This window comes from Ictidomys tridecemlineatus, chromosome 8 (genome assembly GCF_052094955.1).
Source record: "Ictidomys tridecemlineatus isolate mIctTri1 chromosome 8, mIctTri1.hap1, whole genome shotgun sequence".
Taxonomy (NCBI): Eukaryota; Metazoa; Chordata; class Mammalia; order Rodentia; family Sciuridae; genus Ictidomys; species Ictidomys tridecemlineatus.
Window position 1 is genome coordinate 134921242 of NC_135484.1, and position 23994 is coordinate 134945235.

At 38.1% G+C, this 23994-nt stretch overlaps 1 pseudogene; it reads right to left on the bottom strand.

Moving 5' to 3' along the window:
- Positions 1-10835: 10835 nt before the first annotated feature.
- LOC101965275 (serpin B9-like) lies at positions 10836-19450 on the bottom strand (annotated as a pseudogene).
- Positions 19451-23994: the final 4544 nt, after the last annotated feature.

Genomic DNA, 23994 nt, shown 5'->3' on the forward strand with positions numbered 1-23994 from the left:
CAAATCTAAAGCTTAATGTTGCTGGTTGTAGAGTTCTTTGTTAGCATCCATTTTCTATTAGAGATTGTATGTATTTTCCAGGACCTCCTAGCTTTGAGGATCTGGATTGTAAAATCATTTGATTCAAATTGTTTTTCCAGTACACATAATCTGATATTTCTTTCTCTCAGTCTTTAAAATTCTATCCTTATTCTGTATGTTAGGCATTTTCATCATAATGTGCCTTGATGTGGGTCTGTTGTAATTTTGTACAGTTGGGATCCCGTAAATCTTTTGCATTTGATTTTCTTCATTTTGTTCTCCAGTTTGGGAATTTTTCTGATATTATTCCATTGAAAAGATTGTGCATTTATTTGGTTTCTATCTTCGCTTCTTCATCTATTCTGATAAATCTTAAACTTGGTATTTTCACATGTTATCTCATAATTCTTGGAAGTTTGGTTCATGGTTTCTTAACATACTTATTCATAGTCAACATTATTTTCAAGATTATATATTTTGTCTTCATTGCCTGAAGTTCTGTTTTCCAAGTGGTCTTGTCTGTTGGGGTGCTACTTACTATTGAATTTGAATTTGGTTTATTGATTCCTTCATTTTGCAGATTTCTTCTTGATTTCTTTTTAGGATCTCTATCTTTATTGAAATGACCTCCTGTAATTTATCTCTGATTTCATTACTTACCTCATCCTTTACATTGCAGGTCAGTTTAATTGTGTACATTCTGAACTCCTCCTCTGATTTTTCTTCTACTGTGATGTCAAGGGATTCTATTATTGGATTATCTTTGTTTGTTTGGGGCACTTGGTTTAATTGTTTTTTCATGGTTTTTTTTTTTTTTTGTGTGTGTGTCTGCCCATCCAACAATGTGTATTTGAGGCAGTACAGTTTCTATCCTGTTGACTTATAGTGTCCCTGAGGTTTCTAATTCCTCATCTTTAAGGGGAAGGCAAAGAATAACAATACCCAATGCAAAAACTATATAGCCGTAAATCAAATAGGTCCTACTAAGACATCTACAGTTTTGTCGTATCAAACAGAAATGGTTTGTTCAATTATTGTATGCAATAAAAACAGTAAGTTTGCAAAAGGACTTAAAAAAGGGTAGACAAAGAACAGTAGTGGTTCAGGTTGTTATGGTTATGAAGAGGAGAGAAGATAGAAGTAAAAAATTAGAGGAAGATTAAAGAAGGAATAAATAGAGGTTGGCTGTTAGCATGAGAAAAGAGAGAAAGAGAATCAAAAAAGTGAGAGGAAAATAAAATATACATAAGTTTTTTTTTTAAAAAAAAAACCCTAAAAATAAACAGAACAAAAATAAAAAAAAAAGAATACACAAAGAAACTGTAATATAATATTCAGACATCCTGGGTCTTAAAATACTGGTGCATGAAAAATACTTGGTTTTAAAAATGGTAGAAATGTGAGGGAAAAGGGGAAAAAAAGGATCTCAATGAAAAATTATATATTTAAATATATAAATATAACATTCAAAATTTTCTCAGCACTCAACTGGTGTTGTCTGGAATTTGATTCAAGCTTCACCCTCAGGATGGTTGGGGGTTGCTAGGGTGAGAGGTTGGCCTGGAGAAGGAACTTTTGGAGACAGATTGTAGGCTTAAGTATGCTTTTGTCCGTCAGTTGCCTATTAGTCTGGAGATTTTAAGTCAGAGCACCTCCAAGTCCCAGCAATTCTGGTCCCTTGTGGAAGGCTGCATGCAGGAATCTCCTTCAGTTTTCACTCTTGGGGCGTGGGAACCTCTTCTCAGCTCACTGCTTTGCCTTTGCGCCCCATGATTCCTGTTCTATGCTTCTTAACTTGATCTCGACCAACTCTGCCATTTCAAATTCTGGGTCCAGCCTTTCTCCCCCAGCCATTTCTGCTAGCAGCCAGACTGGAGGGTGGTGGTGAAACTAGATGGGTTTCAAGGACTAGTGTTCCCCTGTATAAACCTCTCTCCACACTTGATTTTCTTTGGGTCACTCAGGCACACTCTCAGTCACACAATGTGGGTTTGTCCAGCTCACTTTTTGACCAGACTCAGGTCTGCCAGTAATCAGCTCCTCCAGCTACTGGCTCCTGGGCCATGGTACACAATGATTTTTTCTGCTGCCTTTGTACACACTGCCATGGTTTCCCTCCCATACAGGGATGCTGTGCAGTATGACTTACTGTTTTTTAGAGCACTGTCTCTGATCTCTAAGCTCTCTGTACCCTGACATGCCTCAGTCTTACCAAGAGTGAGGGTTCCTTTAATTCCTTTATGGCTTTACTGTGTTCACATAGGGACTGTTCTGGTTTGCAGCTATTGAAGAGGCTATCTTTCCTCCTTAATTTAATTATACAAGATCTCCCGGGTCCCTGATCTTTTTTGAGTGTCCAGTATGCTTTAGTAAATTAAATTCCAATAAAGTCCTCCCTAGTTATTTTTTTTTGGGGGGGGGGAGAGATACCAAGGATTGAACTTGGGGCACTCAACAACTGAGCCACATCCCTAGTCCTATTTTGTATTTATTTAGAGACAGGGTCTCACTGAGTACCTGGCCATTGCTGAGGCTGGCTTTTAACTTATAATCCTCTTGTCTCAGCCTCCCCAGCTACTGGGCTTACAGGTATTCAACACAGCACCTGGCTCCTCTCTAATTCTTGATCATTCATCCACTTGTTGAAAAGCTGCCTGTCTTCTTTTCTTGGTTCTCAGTGAAGCAGCTCCTCTATTCTGCCATCTTCCAAAATCTCTTTTAAAATTCTTACAATAAATTATTTAATGACTTTTCATTGGGGGTGAGGAACAAGGAGTGTGCTAGACACATGGCCAAACCAGCTTTTATATCAGACCCACTCTCAAGATAATACATTAACCCAGAATTGTCTTTGTTTGAATGGTTTAAATTGGTTTGAGTTATCTTGATTTTGTTCATTGAGTTGGAACCTAATGAACTTATTAAATGTCTTACCTTGTCCCATTTCTTAATATCTTACAATGAGAATTATATTCAACATGAATTCAAGAAGGCACAGATAAATGCCACTCATGCCCTGAATTACCATTAGGAATATTCATATTTATGTTAACATAGGAGACAGTGAAAAATGAAAGGTAGTGTTTCCTTTGTGACTGAGCAATTATTTCCCCCATTTCTTCATGGAATCTTTACCACTTATGCCCTCTTAAGGCAGTATATTATGTAGGATGCTCTTACATCATTGACAAGGTACCACTTGATATCCAGAGGGGAATGCAGGATGGAACTACCTTAAGCAGCTTCATATGTGTATAATAGGAATGTCCTGGGAAGGAGGGAGGCAGATGAAATATTTTAAGAAATAATTACTTAAATTGTCCAAATTTGATAAAAACTATAATCCTATTGATCCACAAATCTCAACAACCCCCCAAGAACAAACAACATGATGAAATAAACTCCAAGGCATATCATAATCCAGTTGTTCAAACCCAAAGATCAAAAGTGACTCTGTTATGCAAGACTTGTTTAATGTTTGAAAATTAAGCAATATAGTTCATTGAATTAACAGTCTAGAAGAAAACATGATCACCTTGATGATAAAGAAATAATATTTGACAAAATTATATATCAATTCCTCCTCAAAACCCCTCATCAAACTAGAAATAGAAGAAAACTTCTTTAACCTGATAAGGATCATCTATGAAAAAAACTGCATGCTGTGCTATAGGATCTACCTAGTGCAATAGAGAGAGAAAAAAAGGGAGGGACACTTTCAGATTGGAAACAAAGAAGAAAATGTGACTTTATTGGCTATAGATACAATTGTCTATATGAGAATTCCAATATAATCCAGTATGAAAAGCTACTACTAAATGCCCTTAGCAAATAAACAAGGTTGAAATACCAGAAAAAATTATATTTTTCAATACTGGCAACAATTAATTAGAAATTGAAAAATAAAGTAACACATGTATAACAGCTTCAAAAAGGAGAATATCCTTAGAAATAACCCCGACAAATGATGTGAAGTACAGATCTATATATTGAAAACTATTGACATTGTGAAAAAATTGAAGAACATGCTAAAAAATGGAGAAAATATCCGATTCCTGGGTTGGAAGTTTAAATATTGTTAATACAGCTGTTTTGTTCAATTTAATATTTAGGTTCAACACAACAACAACAAACCCATCAGTCATATTTACATGTGGTAAGCTAAATCTCAAATTTACAGGGAAATTAAAAGGTCCCAAACCAGCCTACACAACTTTGACAATAATACTTTTAGAGGAAGCCAGGTGTGTCAGCACACATCTGTAATCCCATTTAGTCCTAAAACAGGAGTGCAAGTTGAAGACCAACCTGGGAAACCTAGTGGGACCATGTTTCAAAATAAAAAAAGGAGTAGGGCTGTAGTTCATTGGTAAAACACTTGCCTAGCATACTGGATGCCCTGGGTTCAGTCTCTAGCCTTCAAAAGAAAAAACACAAGATAGTGTGCTATTGGCATCATGATAGACAAAGAGATTAGTGAAATTAACTAGGAATCAGAAAATAGATGCAATTCAGAGAAGAATGAATGGTCTTTCAACAAATCTGTGATCACAAAATATAGGTTTACTGATAAATTCTAATAATATTTGACTAATAAAAAAATTCCTTGAGGACATGACTATATAGATACCCCATTAAGTATACAGCGGAGTTTTACAAAACCTTTAAAGAAGAATTAATACCAATACTTTTCAAATTATTTCAGGAAATAGAAAAAGAGGGAGCTCTTCCAAATTCATTCTATGAGGCCAACATCACCCTGATTCCGAAACCAGACAACGACACCTCAAAGAAAGAAAACTACAGACCAATATCTCTAATGAACCTGGATGCAAAAATCCTCAATAAAATTCTGGCGAATCGAATACAAAAACACATCAAAAAAATTGTGCACCATGATCAAGTAGGATTCATCCCTGGGATGCAAGGCTGGTTCAATATACGGAAATCAATAAATGTTATTCACCACATCAATAGACTTAAAGATAAGAACCATATGATCATCTCAATAGACGCAGAGAAAGCATTCGACAAAGTACAGCATCCCTTTATGTTCAAAACACTTGAAAAACTAGGGATAACAGGAATGTACCTTGACATTGTAAAAGCTATCTATGCTAAGCCTCAGGCTAGCATCATTCTGAATGGACAAAAGTTGAAGGCATTCCCTCTAATATCTGGAACAAGACAGGGATGCCCTCTATCACCACTTCTATTCAATATAGTTCTCGAAACACTGGCCAGAGCAATTAGACGAAAGAAATTAAAGGCATAAAAATAGGAAAAAAAGAACTTAAATTATCACTATTTGCAGATGACATGATTCTATACTTAGAAGACCCAAAAGGGTCTACAAAGAAACTACTAGAACTAATAAATGAATTCAGCAAAGTGGCAGGATATAAAATCAACACGCATAAATCAAAGATATTTCTGTATATCAGCGACAAAACTTCTGAAACGGAAATGAGGAAAAACACTCCATTCACAATATCCTCCAAAAAAATAAAATACTTGGGAATTAACCTAACAAAAGAGGTGAAAGATTTATACAATGAAAACTACAGAACCCTAAAAAGAGAAGTAGAAGAAGATCTTAGAAGATGGAAAAATATACCCTGTTCATGGATAGGCAGAACTAACATTATCAAAATGGCGATATTACCAAAAGTTCTCTATAGGTTTAATGCAATCCCAATCAAAATCCCAATGGCATTTCTTGTAGAAATAGATAAAGCAATCATGAAATTTATATGGAAAAATAAAAGACCCAGAATAGCAAAAGCAATTTTAAGCAGGAAGTGTGAATCAGGCTGTATAGCGATACCAGATTTCAAACTATATTACAGAGCAATAGTGACAAAAACAGCATGGTACTGGTACCAAAACAGGCGAGTGGACCAATGGTATAGAATAGAGGACACAGAGACTAATCCACAAAGTTACAACTATCTTATATTTGATAAAGTGGCTAAAAGCATGCAATGGAGGAAGGATAGCATCTTCAACAAATGGTGTTGGGAAAACTGGAAATCCATATGCAAAAAAATGAAACTGAATCCCTTCCTCTCGCCATGCACAAAAGTTAACTCTAAATGGATCAAGGAGCTTGATATCAAATCAGAGACTCTGCGTCTGATAGAAGAAAAAGTTGGCTCCGATCTACATATTGTGGGGTCGGGCTCCAAATTCCTTAATAGGACACCCATAGCACAAGAGTTAATAACAAGAATCAACAAATGGGACTTACTTAAACTAAAAAGTTTTTTTCTCAGCAAGAGAAACAATAAGAGAGGTAAATAGGGAGCCTACATCCTGGGAACAAATTTTTACTCCTCACACTTCAGATAGAGCCCTAATATCTAGAGTATACAAAGAACTCAAAAAATTAGACAATAAGATAACAAATAACCCAATCAACAAATGGGCCAAGGATCTGAACAGACACTTCTCAGAGGAGGACATACAATCAATCAACAAGTACATGAAAAAATGCTCACCATCTCTAGCAGTCAGAGAAATGCAAATCAAAACCATCCTAAGATACCATCTCACTCCAGTAAGATTGGCAGCCACTATGAAGTCAAACAACAACAAGTGCTGGCGAGGATGTGGAGAAAAGGGTACTCTTGTACATTGCTGGTGGGACTGCAAATTGGTGCGGCCAATTTGGAAAGCGGTATGGAGATTCCTGGAAAAGCTGGGAATGGAACCACCATTTGACCCTGCTATTGCCCTTATTGGACTATTCCCTGAAGACCTTAAAAGAGCATGCTACAGGGATACTGCCACATCGATGTTCATAGCAGCACAATTCACAATAGCTAGACTGTGGAACCAACCCAGATGCCCTTCAATAGATGAATGGATAAAAAAATGTGGCATCTATACACAATGGAGTACTATGCAGCAATAAAAAATGACAAAATCATAGAATTTGCAGGGAAATGGATGGCATTAGAGCAGATTATGCTTAGTGAAGCTAGTCAATCCCTAAAAAACAAATACCAAATGTCTTCTTTGATATAATGAGAGCAACTATGAACAGAGCAAGGAGGAAGAGCAGGAAGAAAAGACTAACATTTAACAGAGTCATGAGATGGGAGGGAAAGGAAGAGTAAAGGGAAATTGCATGGAAATGAAGGGAGACCCTCATTGCTATACAAAATTACATATAAGAGGTTGTGAGGGGAATGGGAAAATAAACAAGGAGAGTAATGAATTACAGGAGATGGGGTAGAGAGAGAAGATGGGAGGGGAGGGGAGGGGGAATAGTAGAGGATAGGAAAGGTAGCAGAATACAACAATTACTAATAGGGCATTATGTAAAATTGTGGATGTGTAACCGACGTGATTCTGCAATCTGCATTTGGGGTAAAATTGGGAGTTCATAACCCACTTCAATCTAATGTATGAAATATGATATGTCAAGAGCTTTGTAATGTTTTGAACAACCAATAAAAAAATAAAAAATTAAAAAAACAAAAACAACAACAAAAAAGATACCCCATTAAACATGTTTCTGTGGTCAAATAAATTCAAGAAAACTAAAAAGAAAGAAAGAAAGAGACAGGAGATGATCCCTGTTACCTTGAATGTGGCAGAGGGTTCTTATAAGTAACAAGAGAATCACAGGCATGGACAAAAAGATTTGTTTAATTAGAATTCAGCAAAATTATTCCAAAAAGAGTGTGAGACCCCAGTGAGTTCCTCACTTTGGAGCACCACACTCCTCTCTCTAGGTGAGTATCCTGCTCTATTGTTTGCTTCCATTGAATAAATCTCCTTGCTTTCCTAAATCATTTTCTACTTGTTTGTCTTTTGATGCTGCCTGAAATTTCTTTCTGTGGTGTAAGTCAAGAACCTGCCTGAGCTGAGTTGAGGTCCCCTTTTCACTTTTGGGACACCTTCAGGGCTGATCCTGTGACAATTGTATGAGTTCTGAAATATATGAATGAAGCAATGCAAAGAGGGGTGGAAAAAAAGGGGGATTGCAAAAGAGGAATGTTTTGAGTGTAATATATATGCTCATGATCTTGATGGTGATGGTTTCCTGGAGCACACAATGTTGAAATTCATCAAATTGCATGATATGAGGTTTATTAGGTCAAATATACATAATTAAAAATCTAATAGTATGTTTAAAAATTAGAGGAGGAGTTGAAATAAAAAACTTTCTGTTACAGCTTGGTAGTTCTGTGGATGCACTTTTTGCCAAATCCACTTTGAAAAGTGTGTTCCCTGAAATGAATGTAGTCAAGGGGGAACATGGTCTAACTTGGTAAAATTTTAGTAAGAGCTGTGTAATGAATGGCTTGTTTAACAGATCATGAACTATGAGTCCAAAAATAAGAGCCAGGAGAAGACACTGTTTAGTTTTGTTCATAAAAAATAAATCAGGCAGCAGGTAGTAATGTAAATGGCAGTGTAGGTGGGAGTGAAAATCAGTACAATGTTTTTGTACCAGCTTGGAAGAAGCTTCACAATGTGTCCCAGCTTTTATGTCAACAGCTCCATTTTCAGGGATATTATTTTTGTTTGTTTTTACTAACTTATTTATTTTTAATTATGAATATATGACAGCAGAATACATTTTGATTCATTGTACATGATTTCAGCACAGCTTTTCATTTCTCTGGTTGATTATGAGATAGTGTTGAACCATATGTGCAGTCACACATGTACCTAGAGTAATGATGTCCATCTCATTCCACCATCTTTCCTACCTCCATGCACCCTTTCCTCCATTACATTTTCAAGAATATCTCTTTAGAAATACAGAGTATATGAGAAAATATTTAGGACATTTATAATAGTCTAGGACATAATACAAATAATTGTAATTATCCAAGTTTTCCACAGGTACATTAAATAAATAGTGGAAAGTAAGGAGAAAGAGACAGTAAAGTGGGAGGAGCTCCAAGGAGAGCTAGAAGGCCCACTGCTCCCTTTAACCTTTGTGCAGCCTGAGCAGAGACCTGAAGTTGTTTCAACAATTTGTTAAAACAGGATGTATTGCTATGAAGTTCTAGGCATTCAGAGACAAGCCTCACCCAAGGGTATCATAATGGCATATCAGAACTGACAGTAAAGTGACATCCAGATTAATATTCTGAGAATGAAAAACTGCAGAGAGAGAATTTAAACAAGTGTGAGAGACATGTGAGGATTTTCTCAGATGATAAAAAAAAGACATCTATGGCAAGTATGGCAAGGAAGGCTTCAGTGATGTAGGAGGTGATGGAAGTCATTTTATAGTCCATTTAATAAGGTTTCACTTCCCATTGCGAAATCTGGATGATGACTTCTGTCAGTATTATGGTGGAAGGGACCCATTTTCATGACACTCATCTGAAAATTACTTGAGGATTTTTGGAGAACCAATAGGGTGCCCTGGAAGGCAGATGCCAAGTTGTGGCTGGATTTTCCCTGTTTTCAGGGGATTAACATCATTTGGAAGTTATTTTCTTGATTTGATAAAGGTTTTCTTCACTTGGCTCACTAGGTCAGGAATGCCTCACTTCATTCTCTTCTGTCATTTGGAGTCATGGGATGGGAACTTCAAATTTATCAATGTCTGCTAAAATAATATGTGTCAGGAAAATTCCCCCAAGGGAATTGTCACGTATCATTAAGAAAGAGTAGAAGTTAGAGCTGATGACTGGAATACTTAATGATCAATGGTAAGGAGTAGTAGCTGTGTTTGGATAACAAGTAATTCAATGCATGCATTTAATGGAAATGTGAAACTATCACAAGTACCATTTGAGCATTAATATGAACTTGTTCTTAAGACTTTATTACAGGGCAGTGGCCTGCTCAGAAGCTGAGGTAATCTCAGAGACGCCCTGATTAGCATTTTCTCTGGGGGTCCTATTTTAGGAGCCTGCAAGCTATGTGGTTCCCTTGATTTGACATTCTGCTGTCCACATCCTGAAATCCAAACAAGAGGCCTTTCACTTGTACTTTGCACTGGGCCTCATAGATGGCACAGCCAATCCTGGAACTAGGTGCAGGGCAAACAACCCTAGGAAACCCTGCCCTCAGGAAGTTTCCCAACTACTGCAGGCAGATGGAGTACAGCTCAAATTAATCTAGTCCAATAAATACAACTCCTGCAAAATAATCAATCACATGGGTGCTGGGATTTCTTTAACCTTGGCAAGGATTAGTTTGGGTTAGCCAGTGATAGGGAGGGGTACAGGATGTTGGAGGAAGGGAAGAGTAGAAGGAAAAGATTTCTAGAGAGAGGTGGTGTGTAGTTTGAGTTTGGGATGTTCCCCCAGGCCCATGGGCTGAAGGTATAATCACTAGCCTATGGTTCTGGGAGGTGGTAGAAACTTTGGAGGTGGGTTTTAGTGGGAGGAAGTTAAGCCATTGTGGTGTGTCTTTGAAAGGAAATTCAGGAAACAAGCCACGCCCTCATTTGGCTTCCAGGCCACAATGAGTGAGTATCTTTGCTCTATCCCTTACTGTGTCCATGATGAATTGTCTTGCCATAGGCCCTCAAGAAAAAATAAATAATTAAATAAATAAATAAATAAATAAAAATAAAGGTCATCCAAGCCTGAAATCTCTTAAACCATGAGATTTTTGGAGAACCAAAAGGGTGCCCTTTTGGTTTACTATTTTATGTTGATTAACACAAGGATGGTGCCTCATGAGGTCACATGCTGGCAAGTTGTTTAGAAGTCTTGGGACTTTGCCCTCCTCTTCCTACTGGTGTTCACCTAAAGGCCTATCCTTATGAAACTGTAGAGGGACTTTGGGAACACTGAAAGAGATAAACTCTCCATGCAGAGGAAGTACAACTCTTAGGGAGATGAGAACCTGCCACAAAACAGAAGGGTGTTGGTTTAGTTTTGCCTGATGAAGAAAAGGAGGGGGTGATCAGCACGGAAAGTTGGTATACATGGTAAGCAGTCTTCCACAATGTCTGTGGCCATGGCTGCTGTAGCCTCAATGCCTTCCTCATTCAACTCCATGACATTCTTGTGCAAAAACTTGGAGAGACACAAATCTGTCTCAGTTAACATTGCAGACAAGTCTGCCTGGCCCTGTTAGAAGGCATGAACCATTCCCAAACGCTGAAGCACAGTCTCCATGTAATAATCCCCCTGCAGTTTAAATCTTGGAAGGAAATCTTCATCTTCACCATAGTAAAAAATTTGGCTTAGTCCAGGGTATGAATTTCTCAAAAGTAAGGTTATTTTCAACCTTAAAGACAAGAATTACCAGTTTACATTCAGACTTCAGTATGTATCTGCAAACACACAGACATTTCCATGATCATTTTATGTTGAGTGTCCACACAGGACAGGCAGTTCCTTCAGCTGCCAGACAAGTTATGAGGGCTCTGACTCATCCACTACCCCATGTGCTATCCCATTTGTGATTTCCCTGCAGGGAGACTGTGGCTTCCCCTCCTTATCCATCCACTATGGAAACATGTTTCCTTCTGAGAAGTGTCCATGCCCAGTGGATGGTGGTTTTCTGGTGGTATTTTGGGTGTGAATGAGGCTTAGTTTTGAAGACTAGGAACCACTGATGGAAAGAAAAAATACTACTGGAAAAGGAAGGGCTCTCAGTGTGAGCCACTCCTGTAGAGGACACCTGCTCACAAGGATTTTGCCACTTTTTGTGGATACTCCTCATCACAGTTAGGGAGATAAACAGAGGGAGAGCCCGTGAGAGCTTCTTTGCTCACAGAGCCCCCTTAGATCATCACAATTCACTGCCACCCATTGAGAAGATGGTTAACTCTCTTGCTATGGGATCATATTGCAAGGAAGCAAGCAGGACACAGATGGGCGATTTCAGCTGTTGGGTTGTAGATATGTGAAAACTGGGCACAGGATGTAACCAATTCTTCCCACAGAAATTCTGCATGCAAAAGAGTGCAACCCACCCTGACTCACTGAAATGAGGTCCACATGCTCATCTGGGAGCAGAATGATCATGCTCAACTTGGTGCCAGCATAGGGCAGCTCCAGCACCTGTATCTGGGCCTCACTGATGTAGGGAGTGCTAAAATCAGCTTCCTAATGTATCATCTGCACTGGTTTTTCTTCCTCCTGAGAAGAAGGATCACACAAGCACAAAATATAAAATAGTATAAAGGGCCAGGAAAACTCTCAATTCTGCTGTGATCCATCATTGGTAAAACTAATAAATAGTTATCTAAAACATACCTTAAAAAGAGAGGGGAGTAGTTTAATACATAGAAGCTTCCTTGTGGCATTGAATTGTATTTTCAGAGATTAGGGAGTTTCCAAACTATTCTAATTAATCTGATTTAATTGAAATTATACTTCATAGTCAACTAAGGCCTTTGCCTCTCATGTTTATTTATTTATTTATTTATTTATTTATTTATTTATTTTTATTGGTTGTTCACAACATTACAAACTCTTGACATATCATATTTCATACATTAGATTCAAGTGGGTTATGAACTCCCAATTTTTACCCCAAATGCAGATTACAGAATCACGTTGGTTACACATCCACAGTTTTACTTAATGTCCTATTAGTAACTGTTGTATTCTGCTACCTTTCCTATCCTCCACTATTCCCCCTCCCCCCCTCTAATCTTCTTTCTCTACCCCATCTACTGTAATTCATTTCTCTCCTTGTTTATTTTCCCATTCCCCTCACAACCTCTTATATGTAATTTTGTATAGCAATGAGTGTCTCCCTTCATTTCCATGGAATTTCCCTTTTCTCTCCCTTTCCCTCCCATGTCATATCTCTGTTTAATGTTAATCTTTTCTTCTTGCTCTTCCTCCCTGCTCTGTTCTTAGTTGCTCTCATTATATCAAAGAAGATATTTGGTATTTGTTTTTTAGGCATTGGCTAGCTTCACTAAGCATAATCTGCTCTAGTGCCATCCATTTCCCTGCAAATTCCATGATTTTGTCATCTTTTAGTACTGCTTAATGCTCCATGGTGTATAAATGCCACATTTTTTTTTTATCCATTCGTCTATTGAATGGCATCTGGGTTGGTTCCACAATCTAGCAATTGTGAATTGTGCTGCTATGAACATTGATGTGGCAGTATCCCTGTAGTACACTCTTTTAAGGTCTTCAGGGAATAGTCTGAGAAGGGCAATATCTGGGTCAAATGGTGGTTCCATTCCCGGCTTTCCCAGGAATCTCCATACTGCTTTCCAAATTGGCTGCACCAATCTGCAGTCCTACCAGCAATGTACAAGAGTACCCTTTTCCCCATCTCCTCGCCAGCACTTGTTGTTGTTTGACTTCATAATGGCTGCCAATCTTACTGGAGTGAGATGGTATCTTAGGGTGGTTTTGATTTGCATTTCTCTGACTGCTAGAGATGGTGAGCATTTTTTCATGTACTTGTTGATTGATTGTATGTCCTCCTCTGAGAAGTGTCTGTTCAGGTCCTTGGCCCATTTGTTGATTGGGTTATTTGTTATCTTATTGTCTAATTTTTTGAGTTCTTTGTATACTCTGAATATTAGGGCTCTATCTGAAGTGTGAGGAGTAAAAATTTGTTCCCAGGATGTAGGCTCCCTATTTACCTCTCTTATTGTTTCTCTTGCTGAGAAAAAACTTTTTAGTTTAAGTAAGTCTCATTTGTTGATTCTTGTTATTAACTCTTGTGCTATGGGTGTCCTATTAAGGAATTTGGAGCCCGACCCCACAATATGTAGATCGGAGCCAACTTTTTCTTCTATCAGATACAGTCTCTGATTTGATATCAAGCTCCTTGATCCATTTTGAGTTAATTTTTGTGCATGGCGAGAGGAGGGGATTCAGTTTCATTTTGTTGCATATGGATTTTCAGTTTTCCCAACACCATTTCTTGAAGATGCTATCCTTCCTCCATTGCATGCTTTTAGCCACTTTACCAAATATAAGATAGTTGTAACTTTGTGGATTAGTCTCAGTGTCCTCTATTCTGTACCATTGGTCTACCTTCCTGTTTTGGTACCAGTACCATGCTGTTTTTGTTACTATTGCTCTGTAATGTAGTTTGAAATCTGGTATGGCTATACTGCCTGATTCACACTTCCTGCTTAGAATTGCTTTTGCTATTCTGGGTCTTTTATTTTTCCATATGAATTTCATGATTACTTTATCTATTTCTACAAGAAATGCTGTTGGGATTTTGATTGGCATTGCATTAAACCTATAGAGAACTTTTGGTAATGTCGCCATTTTGATGATGTTAGTTCTGCCTATCCATGAACAGGGTATATTTTTCCATCTTCTAAGATCTTCTTCTACTTCTCTCTTTAGTGTTCTGTTGTTTTTATTGTATAAATATTTCACATCTTTTGTTAGGTTGATTCCCAAGTATTTTTTTTGAGGACATTGTGAATGGAGTGTTTTTCCTCATTTCCGTTTCAGAAGTTTTGTCTCTGATATACAGAAATATCTTTGATTTATGGGTGTTGATTTTATATTCTGCCACTTTGCTGAATTCATTTATTAGTTCTAGTAGTTTTTTTTGTAGACCCTTTTGGGTCTTCTAGGTATCCAAATATGTCATCTGCAAATAGTGATAATTTAAGTTCTTCTTTTCCTATTTTTTATGCCTTTAATTTCTTTTGTCTGTCTAATTGCTCTGGCCAGTGTTTTGAGAACTATATTGAATAGAAGTGGTGATAGAGGGCATCCCTGTCTTGTTCCAGACATTAGAGGGAATGCCTTTAATTTTTCTCCATTCAGAATGATGCTAGCCTGAGGCTTCGCATAGATAGTTTTTACAATGTCGAGGTAAGTTCCTGTTATGCCTAGTTTTTCTAATGTTTTGAACCTAAAGGGATGCTGTACTTTGTCGAATGCTTTTTCTGTGTCTATCGAGATGATCATATGGGTCTTATCTTTGAGTCTGTTGATATGGTGAATAACATTTATTGATTTCCGTATATTGAACCATCTTTGCATCCCAGGGATGAATCCCACTTGATCATGGTGCACAGTTTTTTTGATATGCCTTTGTATGTGATTCGCCAGAATTTTATTGAGGATTTTTGCATCTAGGTTCATCAGAGATATTGGTCTGTAGTTTTCTTTCTTTGAGGTGTCCTTGTCTGGTTTCGAAATCAAGGTGATGTTGGCTGGCCTCATAGAATGAATTTGGAAGAGCTCCCTCTTTTTCTATTTTCTAAAATAACTTGAAAAGTATTGGTATTAATTCTTCTTTAAAGGTTTTGTAAAACTCTGCTGTATACACATCCAGTCCTGGGATTTTCTTGGTTGGTAGTCTTTTGATTGCTTATTCTTTTTCATCCATTGATATTGGTCTGTTCAAATTGTGTGTATCCTCCTGACTTAGTCTGGGCAAATCATATGACTTAAGAAATTTATCGATGTCTTCACTATCTTCTATTTTATTGGAATATAGGTTTTCAAAATAATTTCTAATTGTCTTCTGTATTTCTGTAGCATCTGTTGTGATATGGCCTTTTTCATCCTGTATGTTAGTAATTTGAGTTCTCTCTCTTCTTTTCTTTGTTAGCATGGCCAAGGGCCTGTATTTATTTTTTCAAAGAACCAACTTTTAGTTTTATCAATTTTTTTCAATGGTTTTTTTTGTTTCAATTTTATTGATTTCTGCTCTAATTTTAATTATTTCTTGTCTTCTGCTACATTTGCTGTGTTTTTGCTCTTCCCTTTCTAGGTTTTTTAGGTGTAGTGTGAGTTCATTTATTTGTTGGTTTTTTCTTTTTTTGAGGAAAGAACTCCAAGAAATGAATTTCCCTCTTAAAACTGCTTTCATTGTGTCCCATAGATTCTGGTATGTTGTGTCTGTATTTTCATTTGACTCTAAGAATTTTTTGATTTCCTCCTTTATGTCTTCTGTAACCCATTGATCATTCAGTAACATATTGTTCATTTTCCACGTGATGTAGGATTTTTCCTTCCTTCTTTTATCATTAATTTCCAATTTCATTCCATTACGATCCAATATGGTGCATGGTATTATCTCCACGCCTTTATATTTACTAAGAGTTGCCTTATGGAATAATATATGGTCTATCTTTGAGTAGGATCCATGTGCTGCTGAGAAGAACGTGTATCCAGTTGGTGATGGTTGATATATTCTATATATGTCGGTTAAGTCTAGGTTTTTGATTGTGCTGTTGAGTTCTATAGTTTCTTTATTCAGTTTTTGTCTAGAGGATCTGTCTAATGGCGAGAGCGGTGTGTTGAAATCACCCATAATTATTGTGTTGTGGTCTATTTGACTCTTGAACTTGAGGAGAGTTTGTTTTATGAACGTTGCAGCTCCATTGTTTGGTGCATATAAATTGATAATTGTTATGTCATGTTGGTGGATGGTTCCTTTTAACAGTATATAGTGTCCTTCTTTATCCTTCTTGATTAACTTAGGTTTGAGTTGATTTCATTCGATATGAGTATGGTCACTCTTGCTTGCTTCCTAGGGCCATGTGAGTGGTATGAGTTTTCCCAACGTTTTACCTTCCACCTGTGTATGTCTTTTCCTATCATATGAGTCTCCTGAAGGCAGAATATTGTTGGATTTGTTTTTTTGATCCAGGTTACTAGCCTATGTCTCTCGATTGGTGAGTTTAGGCCATTAACATTTAAGGTTACAATTGAAATATGATTTGTACTTCCAGTCATGCTTCTTTATTTATTTATTTTAGTTTGGCTAGATTTACTTTTTGGTTATTTTCCTCCCCCTTTACTGAGATACCTCCTGCTATTAGTTTTGGGCACTATTTTTCAATTCCTCTTCTTGTAGTATTTTGCTCAAAATGCTTTGCAGTGCTGGTTTTCTTGCTGCGAATTCTTTTAGCTTTTGTTTATTGTGAAAGATTTTAATTTCATTGTCAAATCTGAAGCTCAGTTTTGCTGGATACAGTATTCTTGGTTGGAATCCATTATTTTTCAGCGTTTGAAATACATTGTTCCAGGATCTTCTCGCTTTCAAAGTCTGTGATGAGAAATCAGTCGTTAACCTAATTGGTTTACCCCTGAATGTAATCTGCCTCCTTTCTCTCGTAGCTTTTAATATTCTCTCCTTGTTCTGTATGTTGGCTATCTTCATAATTATATGTCTTGGAGTTGGTCTATTATGGTTTTGAATGTTTGGGGTCCTGTAGGCTTCCAGGATTTGGCAATTCATTCCATCTTTCATCTCTGGGAAGTTTTCTAGAATTATTTCATTTAATATGCTGTCCATTCCTTTGGTTTGAATCTCTGTGCCTTCTTCTATCCCAATGACTCTCAAATTTGGTCTTTTTATGACATCCCATATCTCTTGAATAGATTGCTCGTGGGATTTAAGCATCTTTTCTGTGTTGACTATATTCTTTTCAAGTTGATAAACCTTGTCTTCATTATCTGATGTTCTGACTTCTACTTGATTTTGTCTATTTGTAATATTCTCATTTGGGTTTTATGTTGGTTTATAGTTTCCTGCAATTCTAGGATTATTGTTTGATTTTTTTAAGATCTCTATCTTCTGGTAGAGCTCCTTCTTTGCCATTTGAATTTGTTTGTTTAATTCATTTTCAACATATACTTTTATTGCTTGGACTTGCTGTCTCATGTCTTCTCTAATATTCCTTTCCATTTGAGTTAGGTATGCCTTGAGTTCTTTCCCTATCTCTGCTTCTGATGTTTCTATGTCCTTCTGTAGAATTAAGTTGTCCTGCATTGTTTGTACTCCTTTTTTTCCTTGTTTTCTCATGTTGTTCATGTTACTTTTCAGCTCTATTTGATTGCTGTGTTTCTTCTCTCTTCTATAGATTTGTTTTGGTTCTGTATTACTCTGTTGTCTCTCCTTTGTGTTGTTAAAGTATGCCTGCTAACGTGGATTCCGCTGGGAAGGAATTCCGACAGCCGAGCTCCAGTGACGTCACTTCTGTGCTATGACGGGCCCCAGGCTCCTTGCTGGGGTGTCCTAATATGGGTGTGTGACTAGACTGTCTCTGTTTGGTTTCAGTTCCCGGTAGCAGCAGGCGGGCAGTCTCCAGCCGCCCAGTATCACAGACAGCGGGTGGGTGATTGGTTGCCGGCGGGGCAGTGGACTCCAGTCGCCCATTCGTGTGGGCAGCGGGTTGGCTGTTGCTGGTGGGCGGGTGATCTCTAGCCACCCAGTCATGCGGTCGGTAGCCGGTGGGCAGACGTTCTTCTGCTGCCCAGTTACACGGGCAGTGGGTGAACTGTTGCCAGCAGGCCTGCAGTTTTCAGCTGCCCAGTCGCGAGGGCCTGGCCTCTAGTCCCCTGGTTTCTCCTGCTAGTCTTGGTTTCTCCTGCTAGACCAGATTTCCCCTGAGTGATGGCTCTCGGCAGTTCAAGCTGTACTCTGGGCCTGCCATTTGTTGGGTGTGGAGGGTGACTATTGGAAACCCCGGCACTCTATTGTTTTCTTTCCGTTGTGGGGGATAGAACTGTACCGCTTTTTTCTAAGTCTGAAATCTCGTAGTTAGCCAGGGGGTTAGTGTGGGCTCATCCGGCAGGATTCCATAGAATTGCAGCCACTTTTCTCCCTGCTTGCTAATTAATTGCTTCTCTGGGCGCCCTGCTGTCTGTAGCCATGGGGCAGGCCACGTGAATCAGTCAGCCCAGATCTTCGGTGGCACAGTTGGCTATTGGGATCCCCGGCACTGTATTGGTTTGATTTTTTTCTGCTTGCCCCTCCCCCAGCACTGGCTAGACAGGTTTTATTTTGGCTGCTGATGGGAGGGGGAGTTGAAGGTCAGGTGTCTCTAGTTTTCCCCTAGTCTTTATGCAGTCTCACTCTGATACTCCCTCCCCCGGAAAGCCTTGGAGAGATTTTATGCGAATTCCCCGATGTATGGGGGATGAGCTGAGTGACACACACCTGTTTTATTGTTGCAATCTGTCAGAGAGTGGTGGTGGATACTTCAGCTCTCCAAGATGGTGGCCACCGATTGCCTTGGTGTAGTTTCCGTTGTGGGGGATAGGACTGTACCGCTTCCTTCCCCGTCTGAAATCCCGTACTCTCTTTTTGCTTTCTATCTATGCTACTTCTGTCTATAGCAAGATCTTTATGTCCAGAATGAGTTTTAGCCAATACATGTATGAGACTTTATCAGAGGTAGTTAGAGTGGTAATAGGTTGAAACCATAATAGACAGTATTATTATTTATTTATATATATTTTTCCAATGATTTTAAAACTTACTAAGAGAGATAAGTTTGAAATTATTATTATCCATTTAAGCCTTTACAAAGTTAATCTTTCTATTCAAATTCTTCATTAGACTATTATGATTTTTTAAAAAAGATTCTCCTACCTGGTTTATTTTGAAAGGCATTTCTCTTCTGAGTGTTTTGTCAAACTGTTCCTTTGAAGTAGCTGGCATTGACAAATATCAACTTTTGAATTTGAACTTTCAAGACAAGCAGAGACTGTATCAGTTGTTTTTCTGAACCCGTGGTGAATAAGGATGACATGATGTCTTGGAGATCCAAACATTCTGGTTTCAAATGTGCTGAGTTTGGATGATTAAGTACAAAAATTAAAAACTCCATCTATGGGTTTGCATACATGACAATGGCCTCTGCAAGATCCACCAAGATGAAGATGGTGAAAGACTTCTAATTCACTGGAGGAAAGCAGGTTGACATAAAGCAGAAACTTCACACCAGGATGGAGAAGAAGACAACCCACGAAGGAGAGAGGGGCTTGGTAGGAGCTGACATTACCTGGTGTGGGTAAGAGCAGTGTCAGGTCTAAGACCCTGTGGTCAGGACCAGTTTTAACACTGTATAGCTTCATAGCAAAATTTCAGCAGCAGACAACGTTGCATAGCTCCAGATAAGGAGCATAGGAGGCATTTTTGGAAAGTACTAGAAGTGATATTATGATTGCATCCTCCTGGCACCTGGTATCCCTGGAACAAATAATGATTTGTGTAAGTGAAGTTACTATTTCTAACTTGGATAACAAGTGGTACATTCCCCCCAAAATAAATATTAAAGAGCATCCCTAGAAATTTTCTGCCTCAAGAGGACAACAAGAAATACAGATTCCAAGAAGAAATATTGGAAAGGACTACCTCTATTTTTTATTATCTCATTTATTAGCAGAAATACGGATGTTTGGAGTGGTGCAGCAGTATCTGAATTGTTTAAACATCAAACCATCATTGTTCTTGAGGACCAAGCTTAGAACTTCCACTCTGAAAGAGCAATGGATGAGTTTTAGCCCCCATGATGGTATTTTCAGTGTGTGGAATGGATCAGCCCTGAGAAAGGCTCTGTAGCTGTTTATCAAGTCTAGGCTTCTCATGTGTGAATGAAGAGGGCTTAAGTGAGAGTCAGGAAAGAAGCAGTAGAAGTCAGGTTCACATGTAAAAGTTGGAGGAATGCAGTCCAATCTGACCCCAAGAACAAACTGAACCCCTTGCCAAGAGTTTCTTTAACATTTGTATCAGCCATTTTTTAACATTTGTATCAGGAAAACAAATACTATTTGTCCATTGGTTTTGATAACATAAGGATTGATCAGATCTTCTGTGAGCCCATTAAGTTTCACACATTCCATAATGCTCAGCCAGGCAACCCTGTTCTGACCTTCCTGCAACACCAATGACATTTGCAGTGACAAGAAGCGGGAGAGTAGGGGAAGGGAGGACAGAGCTGTGATGGGATGAGAAAGGAATGACCCATAATTCTGACCTTTTGTCTCTTTTGAGACCCATGTATTTCTATGCTTCCTGGACTTCTCAGTAGCTCTGACAAAGGACAGAAGCTCCAGTTCTGCATGATATCGCTGAAGACAGGACTCCTTAAATGTCTTTGGAGAGAGAAGTGTTCAGTGAAGCCATGTTGCTAAATAAAATTGTCAGTGAGCTTCAAAACAGTCTGCATGCCATCTTTAGGCTTTTCTTAAAAGGAAAAACATGATCAAATTTTAATCAATTAGATGTTGAAATGTCTACATTTGTAAAGAGCTGTCCTGAGCCCTGAATAACCAGAGAAAACAAATGGCATTTTAGGTATTGCCAATTTTGAAATAATACAAGGTATGAGTATAGAATTCGGGTCTTTATAAAAAATAGCTTCCTGTAGTTTCTCAATTTCTATAGGGTTTTGGCCTTTTTTTTTTTGGCTTGTTTTGTAGTTCTGGGGATTGAGGGTAGGGCCTTGAGCAGGCTAGGCAAATACTGTACCACTGAGCTGTGTCCCAAGGCATGTTTTTCATTTTGTCTTTGAGACAGGGGTGTCACTAGATTGCCCAAGTTGGCCTCTAACTCTCTATTCTCCTGTCTCAGCCTTCCAAGTGTGCCATACTGCCTGGTCTCTAGGGTCTCTCTTCTGGGTTGTATATCACCAGGTATTTTAAATACAACTTTTATTGTTCTGCTGACTCAGCTTACTGAGAGGAAATCACAGGTATTCTTTCCAAAGAGCCTGTTGGCTGTTGTAAGCAAGTACTTTGATCCAGGCTTGATTTCTTGGGTGAGAAGCATCTGGAAGCCCTTATGGATGTCTTCCTCTGTGTTTAAACACATCACCTATGAAGGAAAGCAAGAAAACCCTCTCAGTTTTGATCTTGGCCTCAACAAGAATTTCAAGCAATATTTTTTCTCAAATACTGCATGAATTTATCCTTTGAGAGAAAGTTGATTCTAATTGAGAAGTTACACTCGTGGGATAGGTGGAGAGAGGGGGCCAGAAAGCTGTGAGTAAAAGCTATAGCTCTTACACTTGTAGTGAGGTCTCTGCATAGTTTATAGATGAGCAATAGAAAAAAATAAAAGGGGCAAGAGCGGTTCAGAAAAGGCACTATTCTTTAGTCCTCCATTTCACAAACAGTATAAATGTATCAGAGAAAAATGTTTCATTAAAATTTATCTTTCAAAAAATATGCAGTTACAACACTAAAAATTCAAGAAAAAATTGGACGGGAGTGTTATTATAATGATAATCTTGAAAGGAAATAAAAGTATAAAATGAGCAATATGATTAATAGGTATAAATTATTTCTTAAAAGTATACTAGAGAGATAATATATGTATATTAAATGGTACTATATATTTCAAAAAAATGTGTCATGTATGGGGCCACAAGAAGTGTTTGAATTGACTGTGAAATACACAAGTCACACAATCTACATTCAGTAGCCTCAGTGCAGGAAACTAAAAGTCTTTTCTTAAAATTAAAAACATGATGAAATTTTAATCTAATTTAATGTAATTATAATGATAATCTTGAAAGGAAATAAAAGTATAAAATGAGGAATATGATTAATAGGTATAAACTATTTCTTAAAAGTATACTAGAGAGATAATATGTGTATATTAAATGGTACTATATATTTCAAAAAATGTGTCATGTATGGGGCCACAAGAAGTGTTTGAATTGACTGTGAAATACACAAATCACACAATTTACATTAAGTAGCCTCAGTGCAGGAAACTAAAAGTCAACAACACAAAAATAAAATACCACCAACATGGAAATTAACCTACTAAGTAGCTATTGAAAATACTTCCTAAGGAAATGCCTCCCCCCCTGTGTAACAACCAAATAATTAAATGTTGACTACACTTAAAAAGTTAAACTCTAAGAATGTTTCTTCACTTCTAAAGAATGATTCTAAAAACTTAGTTAATATAATATTTAAATATTGATATACTGTTTAGAAAATAATCAATATGAATATTATATTACAGGTCCAAATAATGAGACCAAAAAATTGTTAAAATAGGATTAACTATTTTAATGTTACAATGGAAATAATGATATATATATAAAAAAACACCCAACTCATGATGTTAGAAAAGGTAGAGAAAAATTTCCAAGGAATTTAGGGAAAACATAAAATGATCAATAAGTCCAGTAACTTGATCTCTTGATTTCTTTGAATTTGACTCAAAGAAAGCACACAAATTTATACAAAATGGACTACATTAGAAATTGTAAGAAAAAAATTTAAATGTGCTCTGATGGAAGTTATAAAAGAAAAAGAGATTACACAACAACACACCCCCTGCATGCTCGCACGCACACACACACACACACACACAAACACACACTCAAAATCTCACTGGAGGAGAACCCTCACCTTTCTTCCTCCTGCACCCTCCTCCCTGAAATGGTCCAGGCTCACCCCTCCTTCCTCAACAGTTGTGGAAACAATCAAGGAGGGGATAGGAGACAAGCCTTGCAGACCAGTCCCTTTTACTGGGTGACAGATGAGCTTACCTGAGCCATCTGCACCTTGATGTTCCCCTTTACCTTCAGGGGAGAAAAAAAAAACAACACATTTTGTGAAGTTTTGTCTTGACACAGCATCTTAAAACCTGGATGGCAATGGTGCCATTGGCCAGAAACAGAATCCATGATGCAGGTTCTGAGGGCAAAGAAGAAAGAGAAACAGAATGAAAGGGGCTGAGTGGTGTCTCTGTTGTCTCATGTATCTTGCAAAGTGAGAAACTTTATTAGTGCCTGCAAAAACCATGGGAGTAGATTCTGCATTTGAGGAAGGGAATGGTCCCTATAGAACAGCACACTGGGAAGGCAAGGAAGAACAGAAAGGCATGGAGAAAGAACAGCAGGTGACAGGTCAAATAAGAGCAGGGAGGTGGTAGGTGAAGCCAGAGGAGGTGGACTGAAAACACCCAGTTGGCAGCTCTATGCAGTGAGACCCATCCTCACCAGTGGCTGAACTTGGACCCTGCAAAGCCTTCTTGACTCCTTCTTATTTCTCCCAAGTACCCCCAAATACATTTTCTAGACCTGCCTTTAGACCCCTCCCAAATTTTTCTACCCCTCTCCACTTCTCCAGGTCCTGTGACCCTGTGCCTAGTCCAAACCACCTGGCTCTTCTGCAGAGTCTCTGACCTCCCTGCTGCTGTGCTCTCCATTGCAGTCAGCCCTTGCTCACTAAAATGCAAATTAAGTTGACTGAGGAATATCATGGACTCCCCCATTAGGACCCCAGATGGGCAGACACATAGCATCCTGAGAGGGAAGTATTATTTTGATCC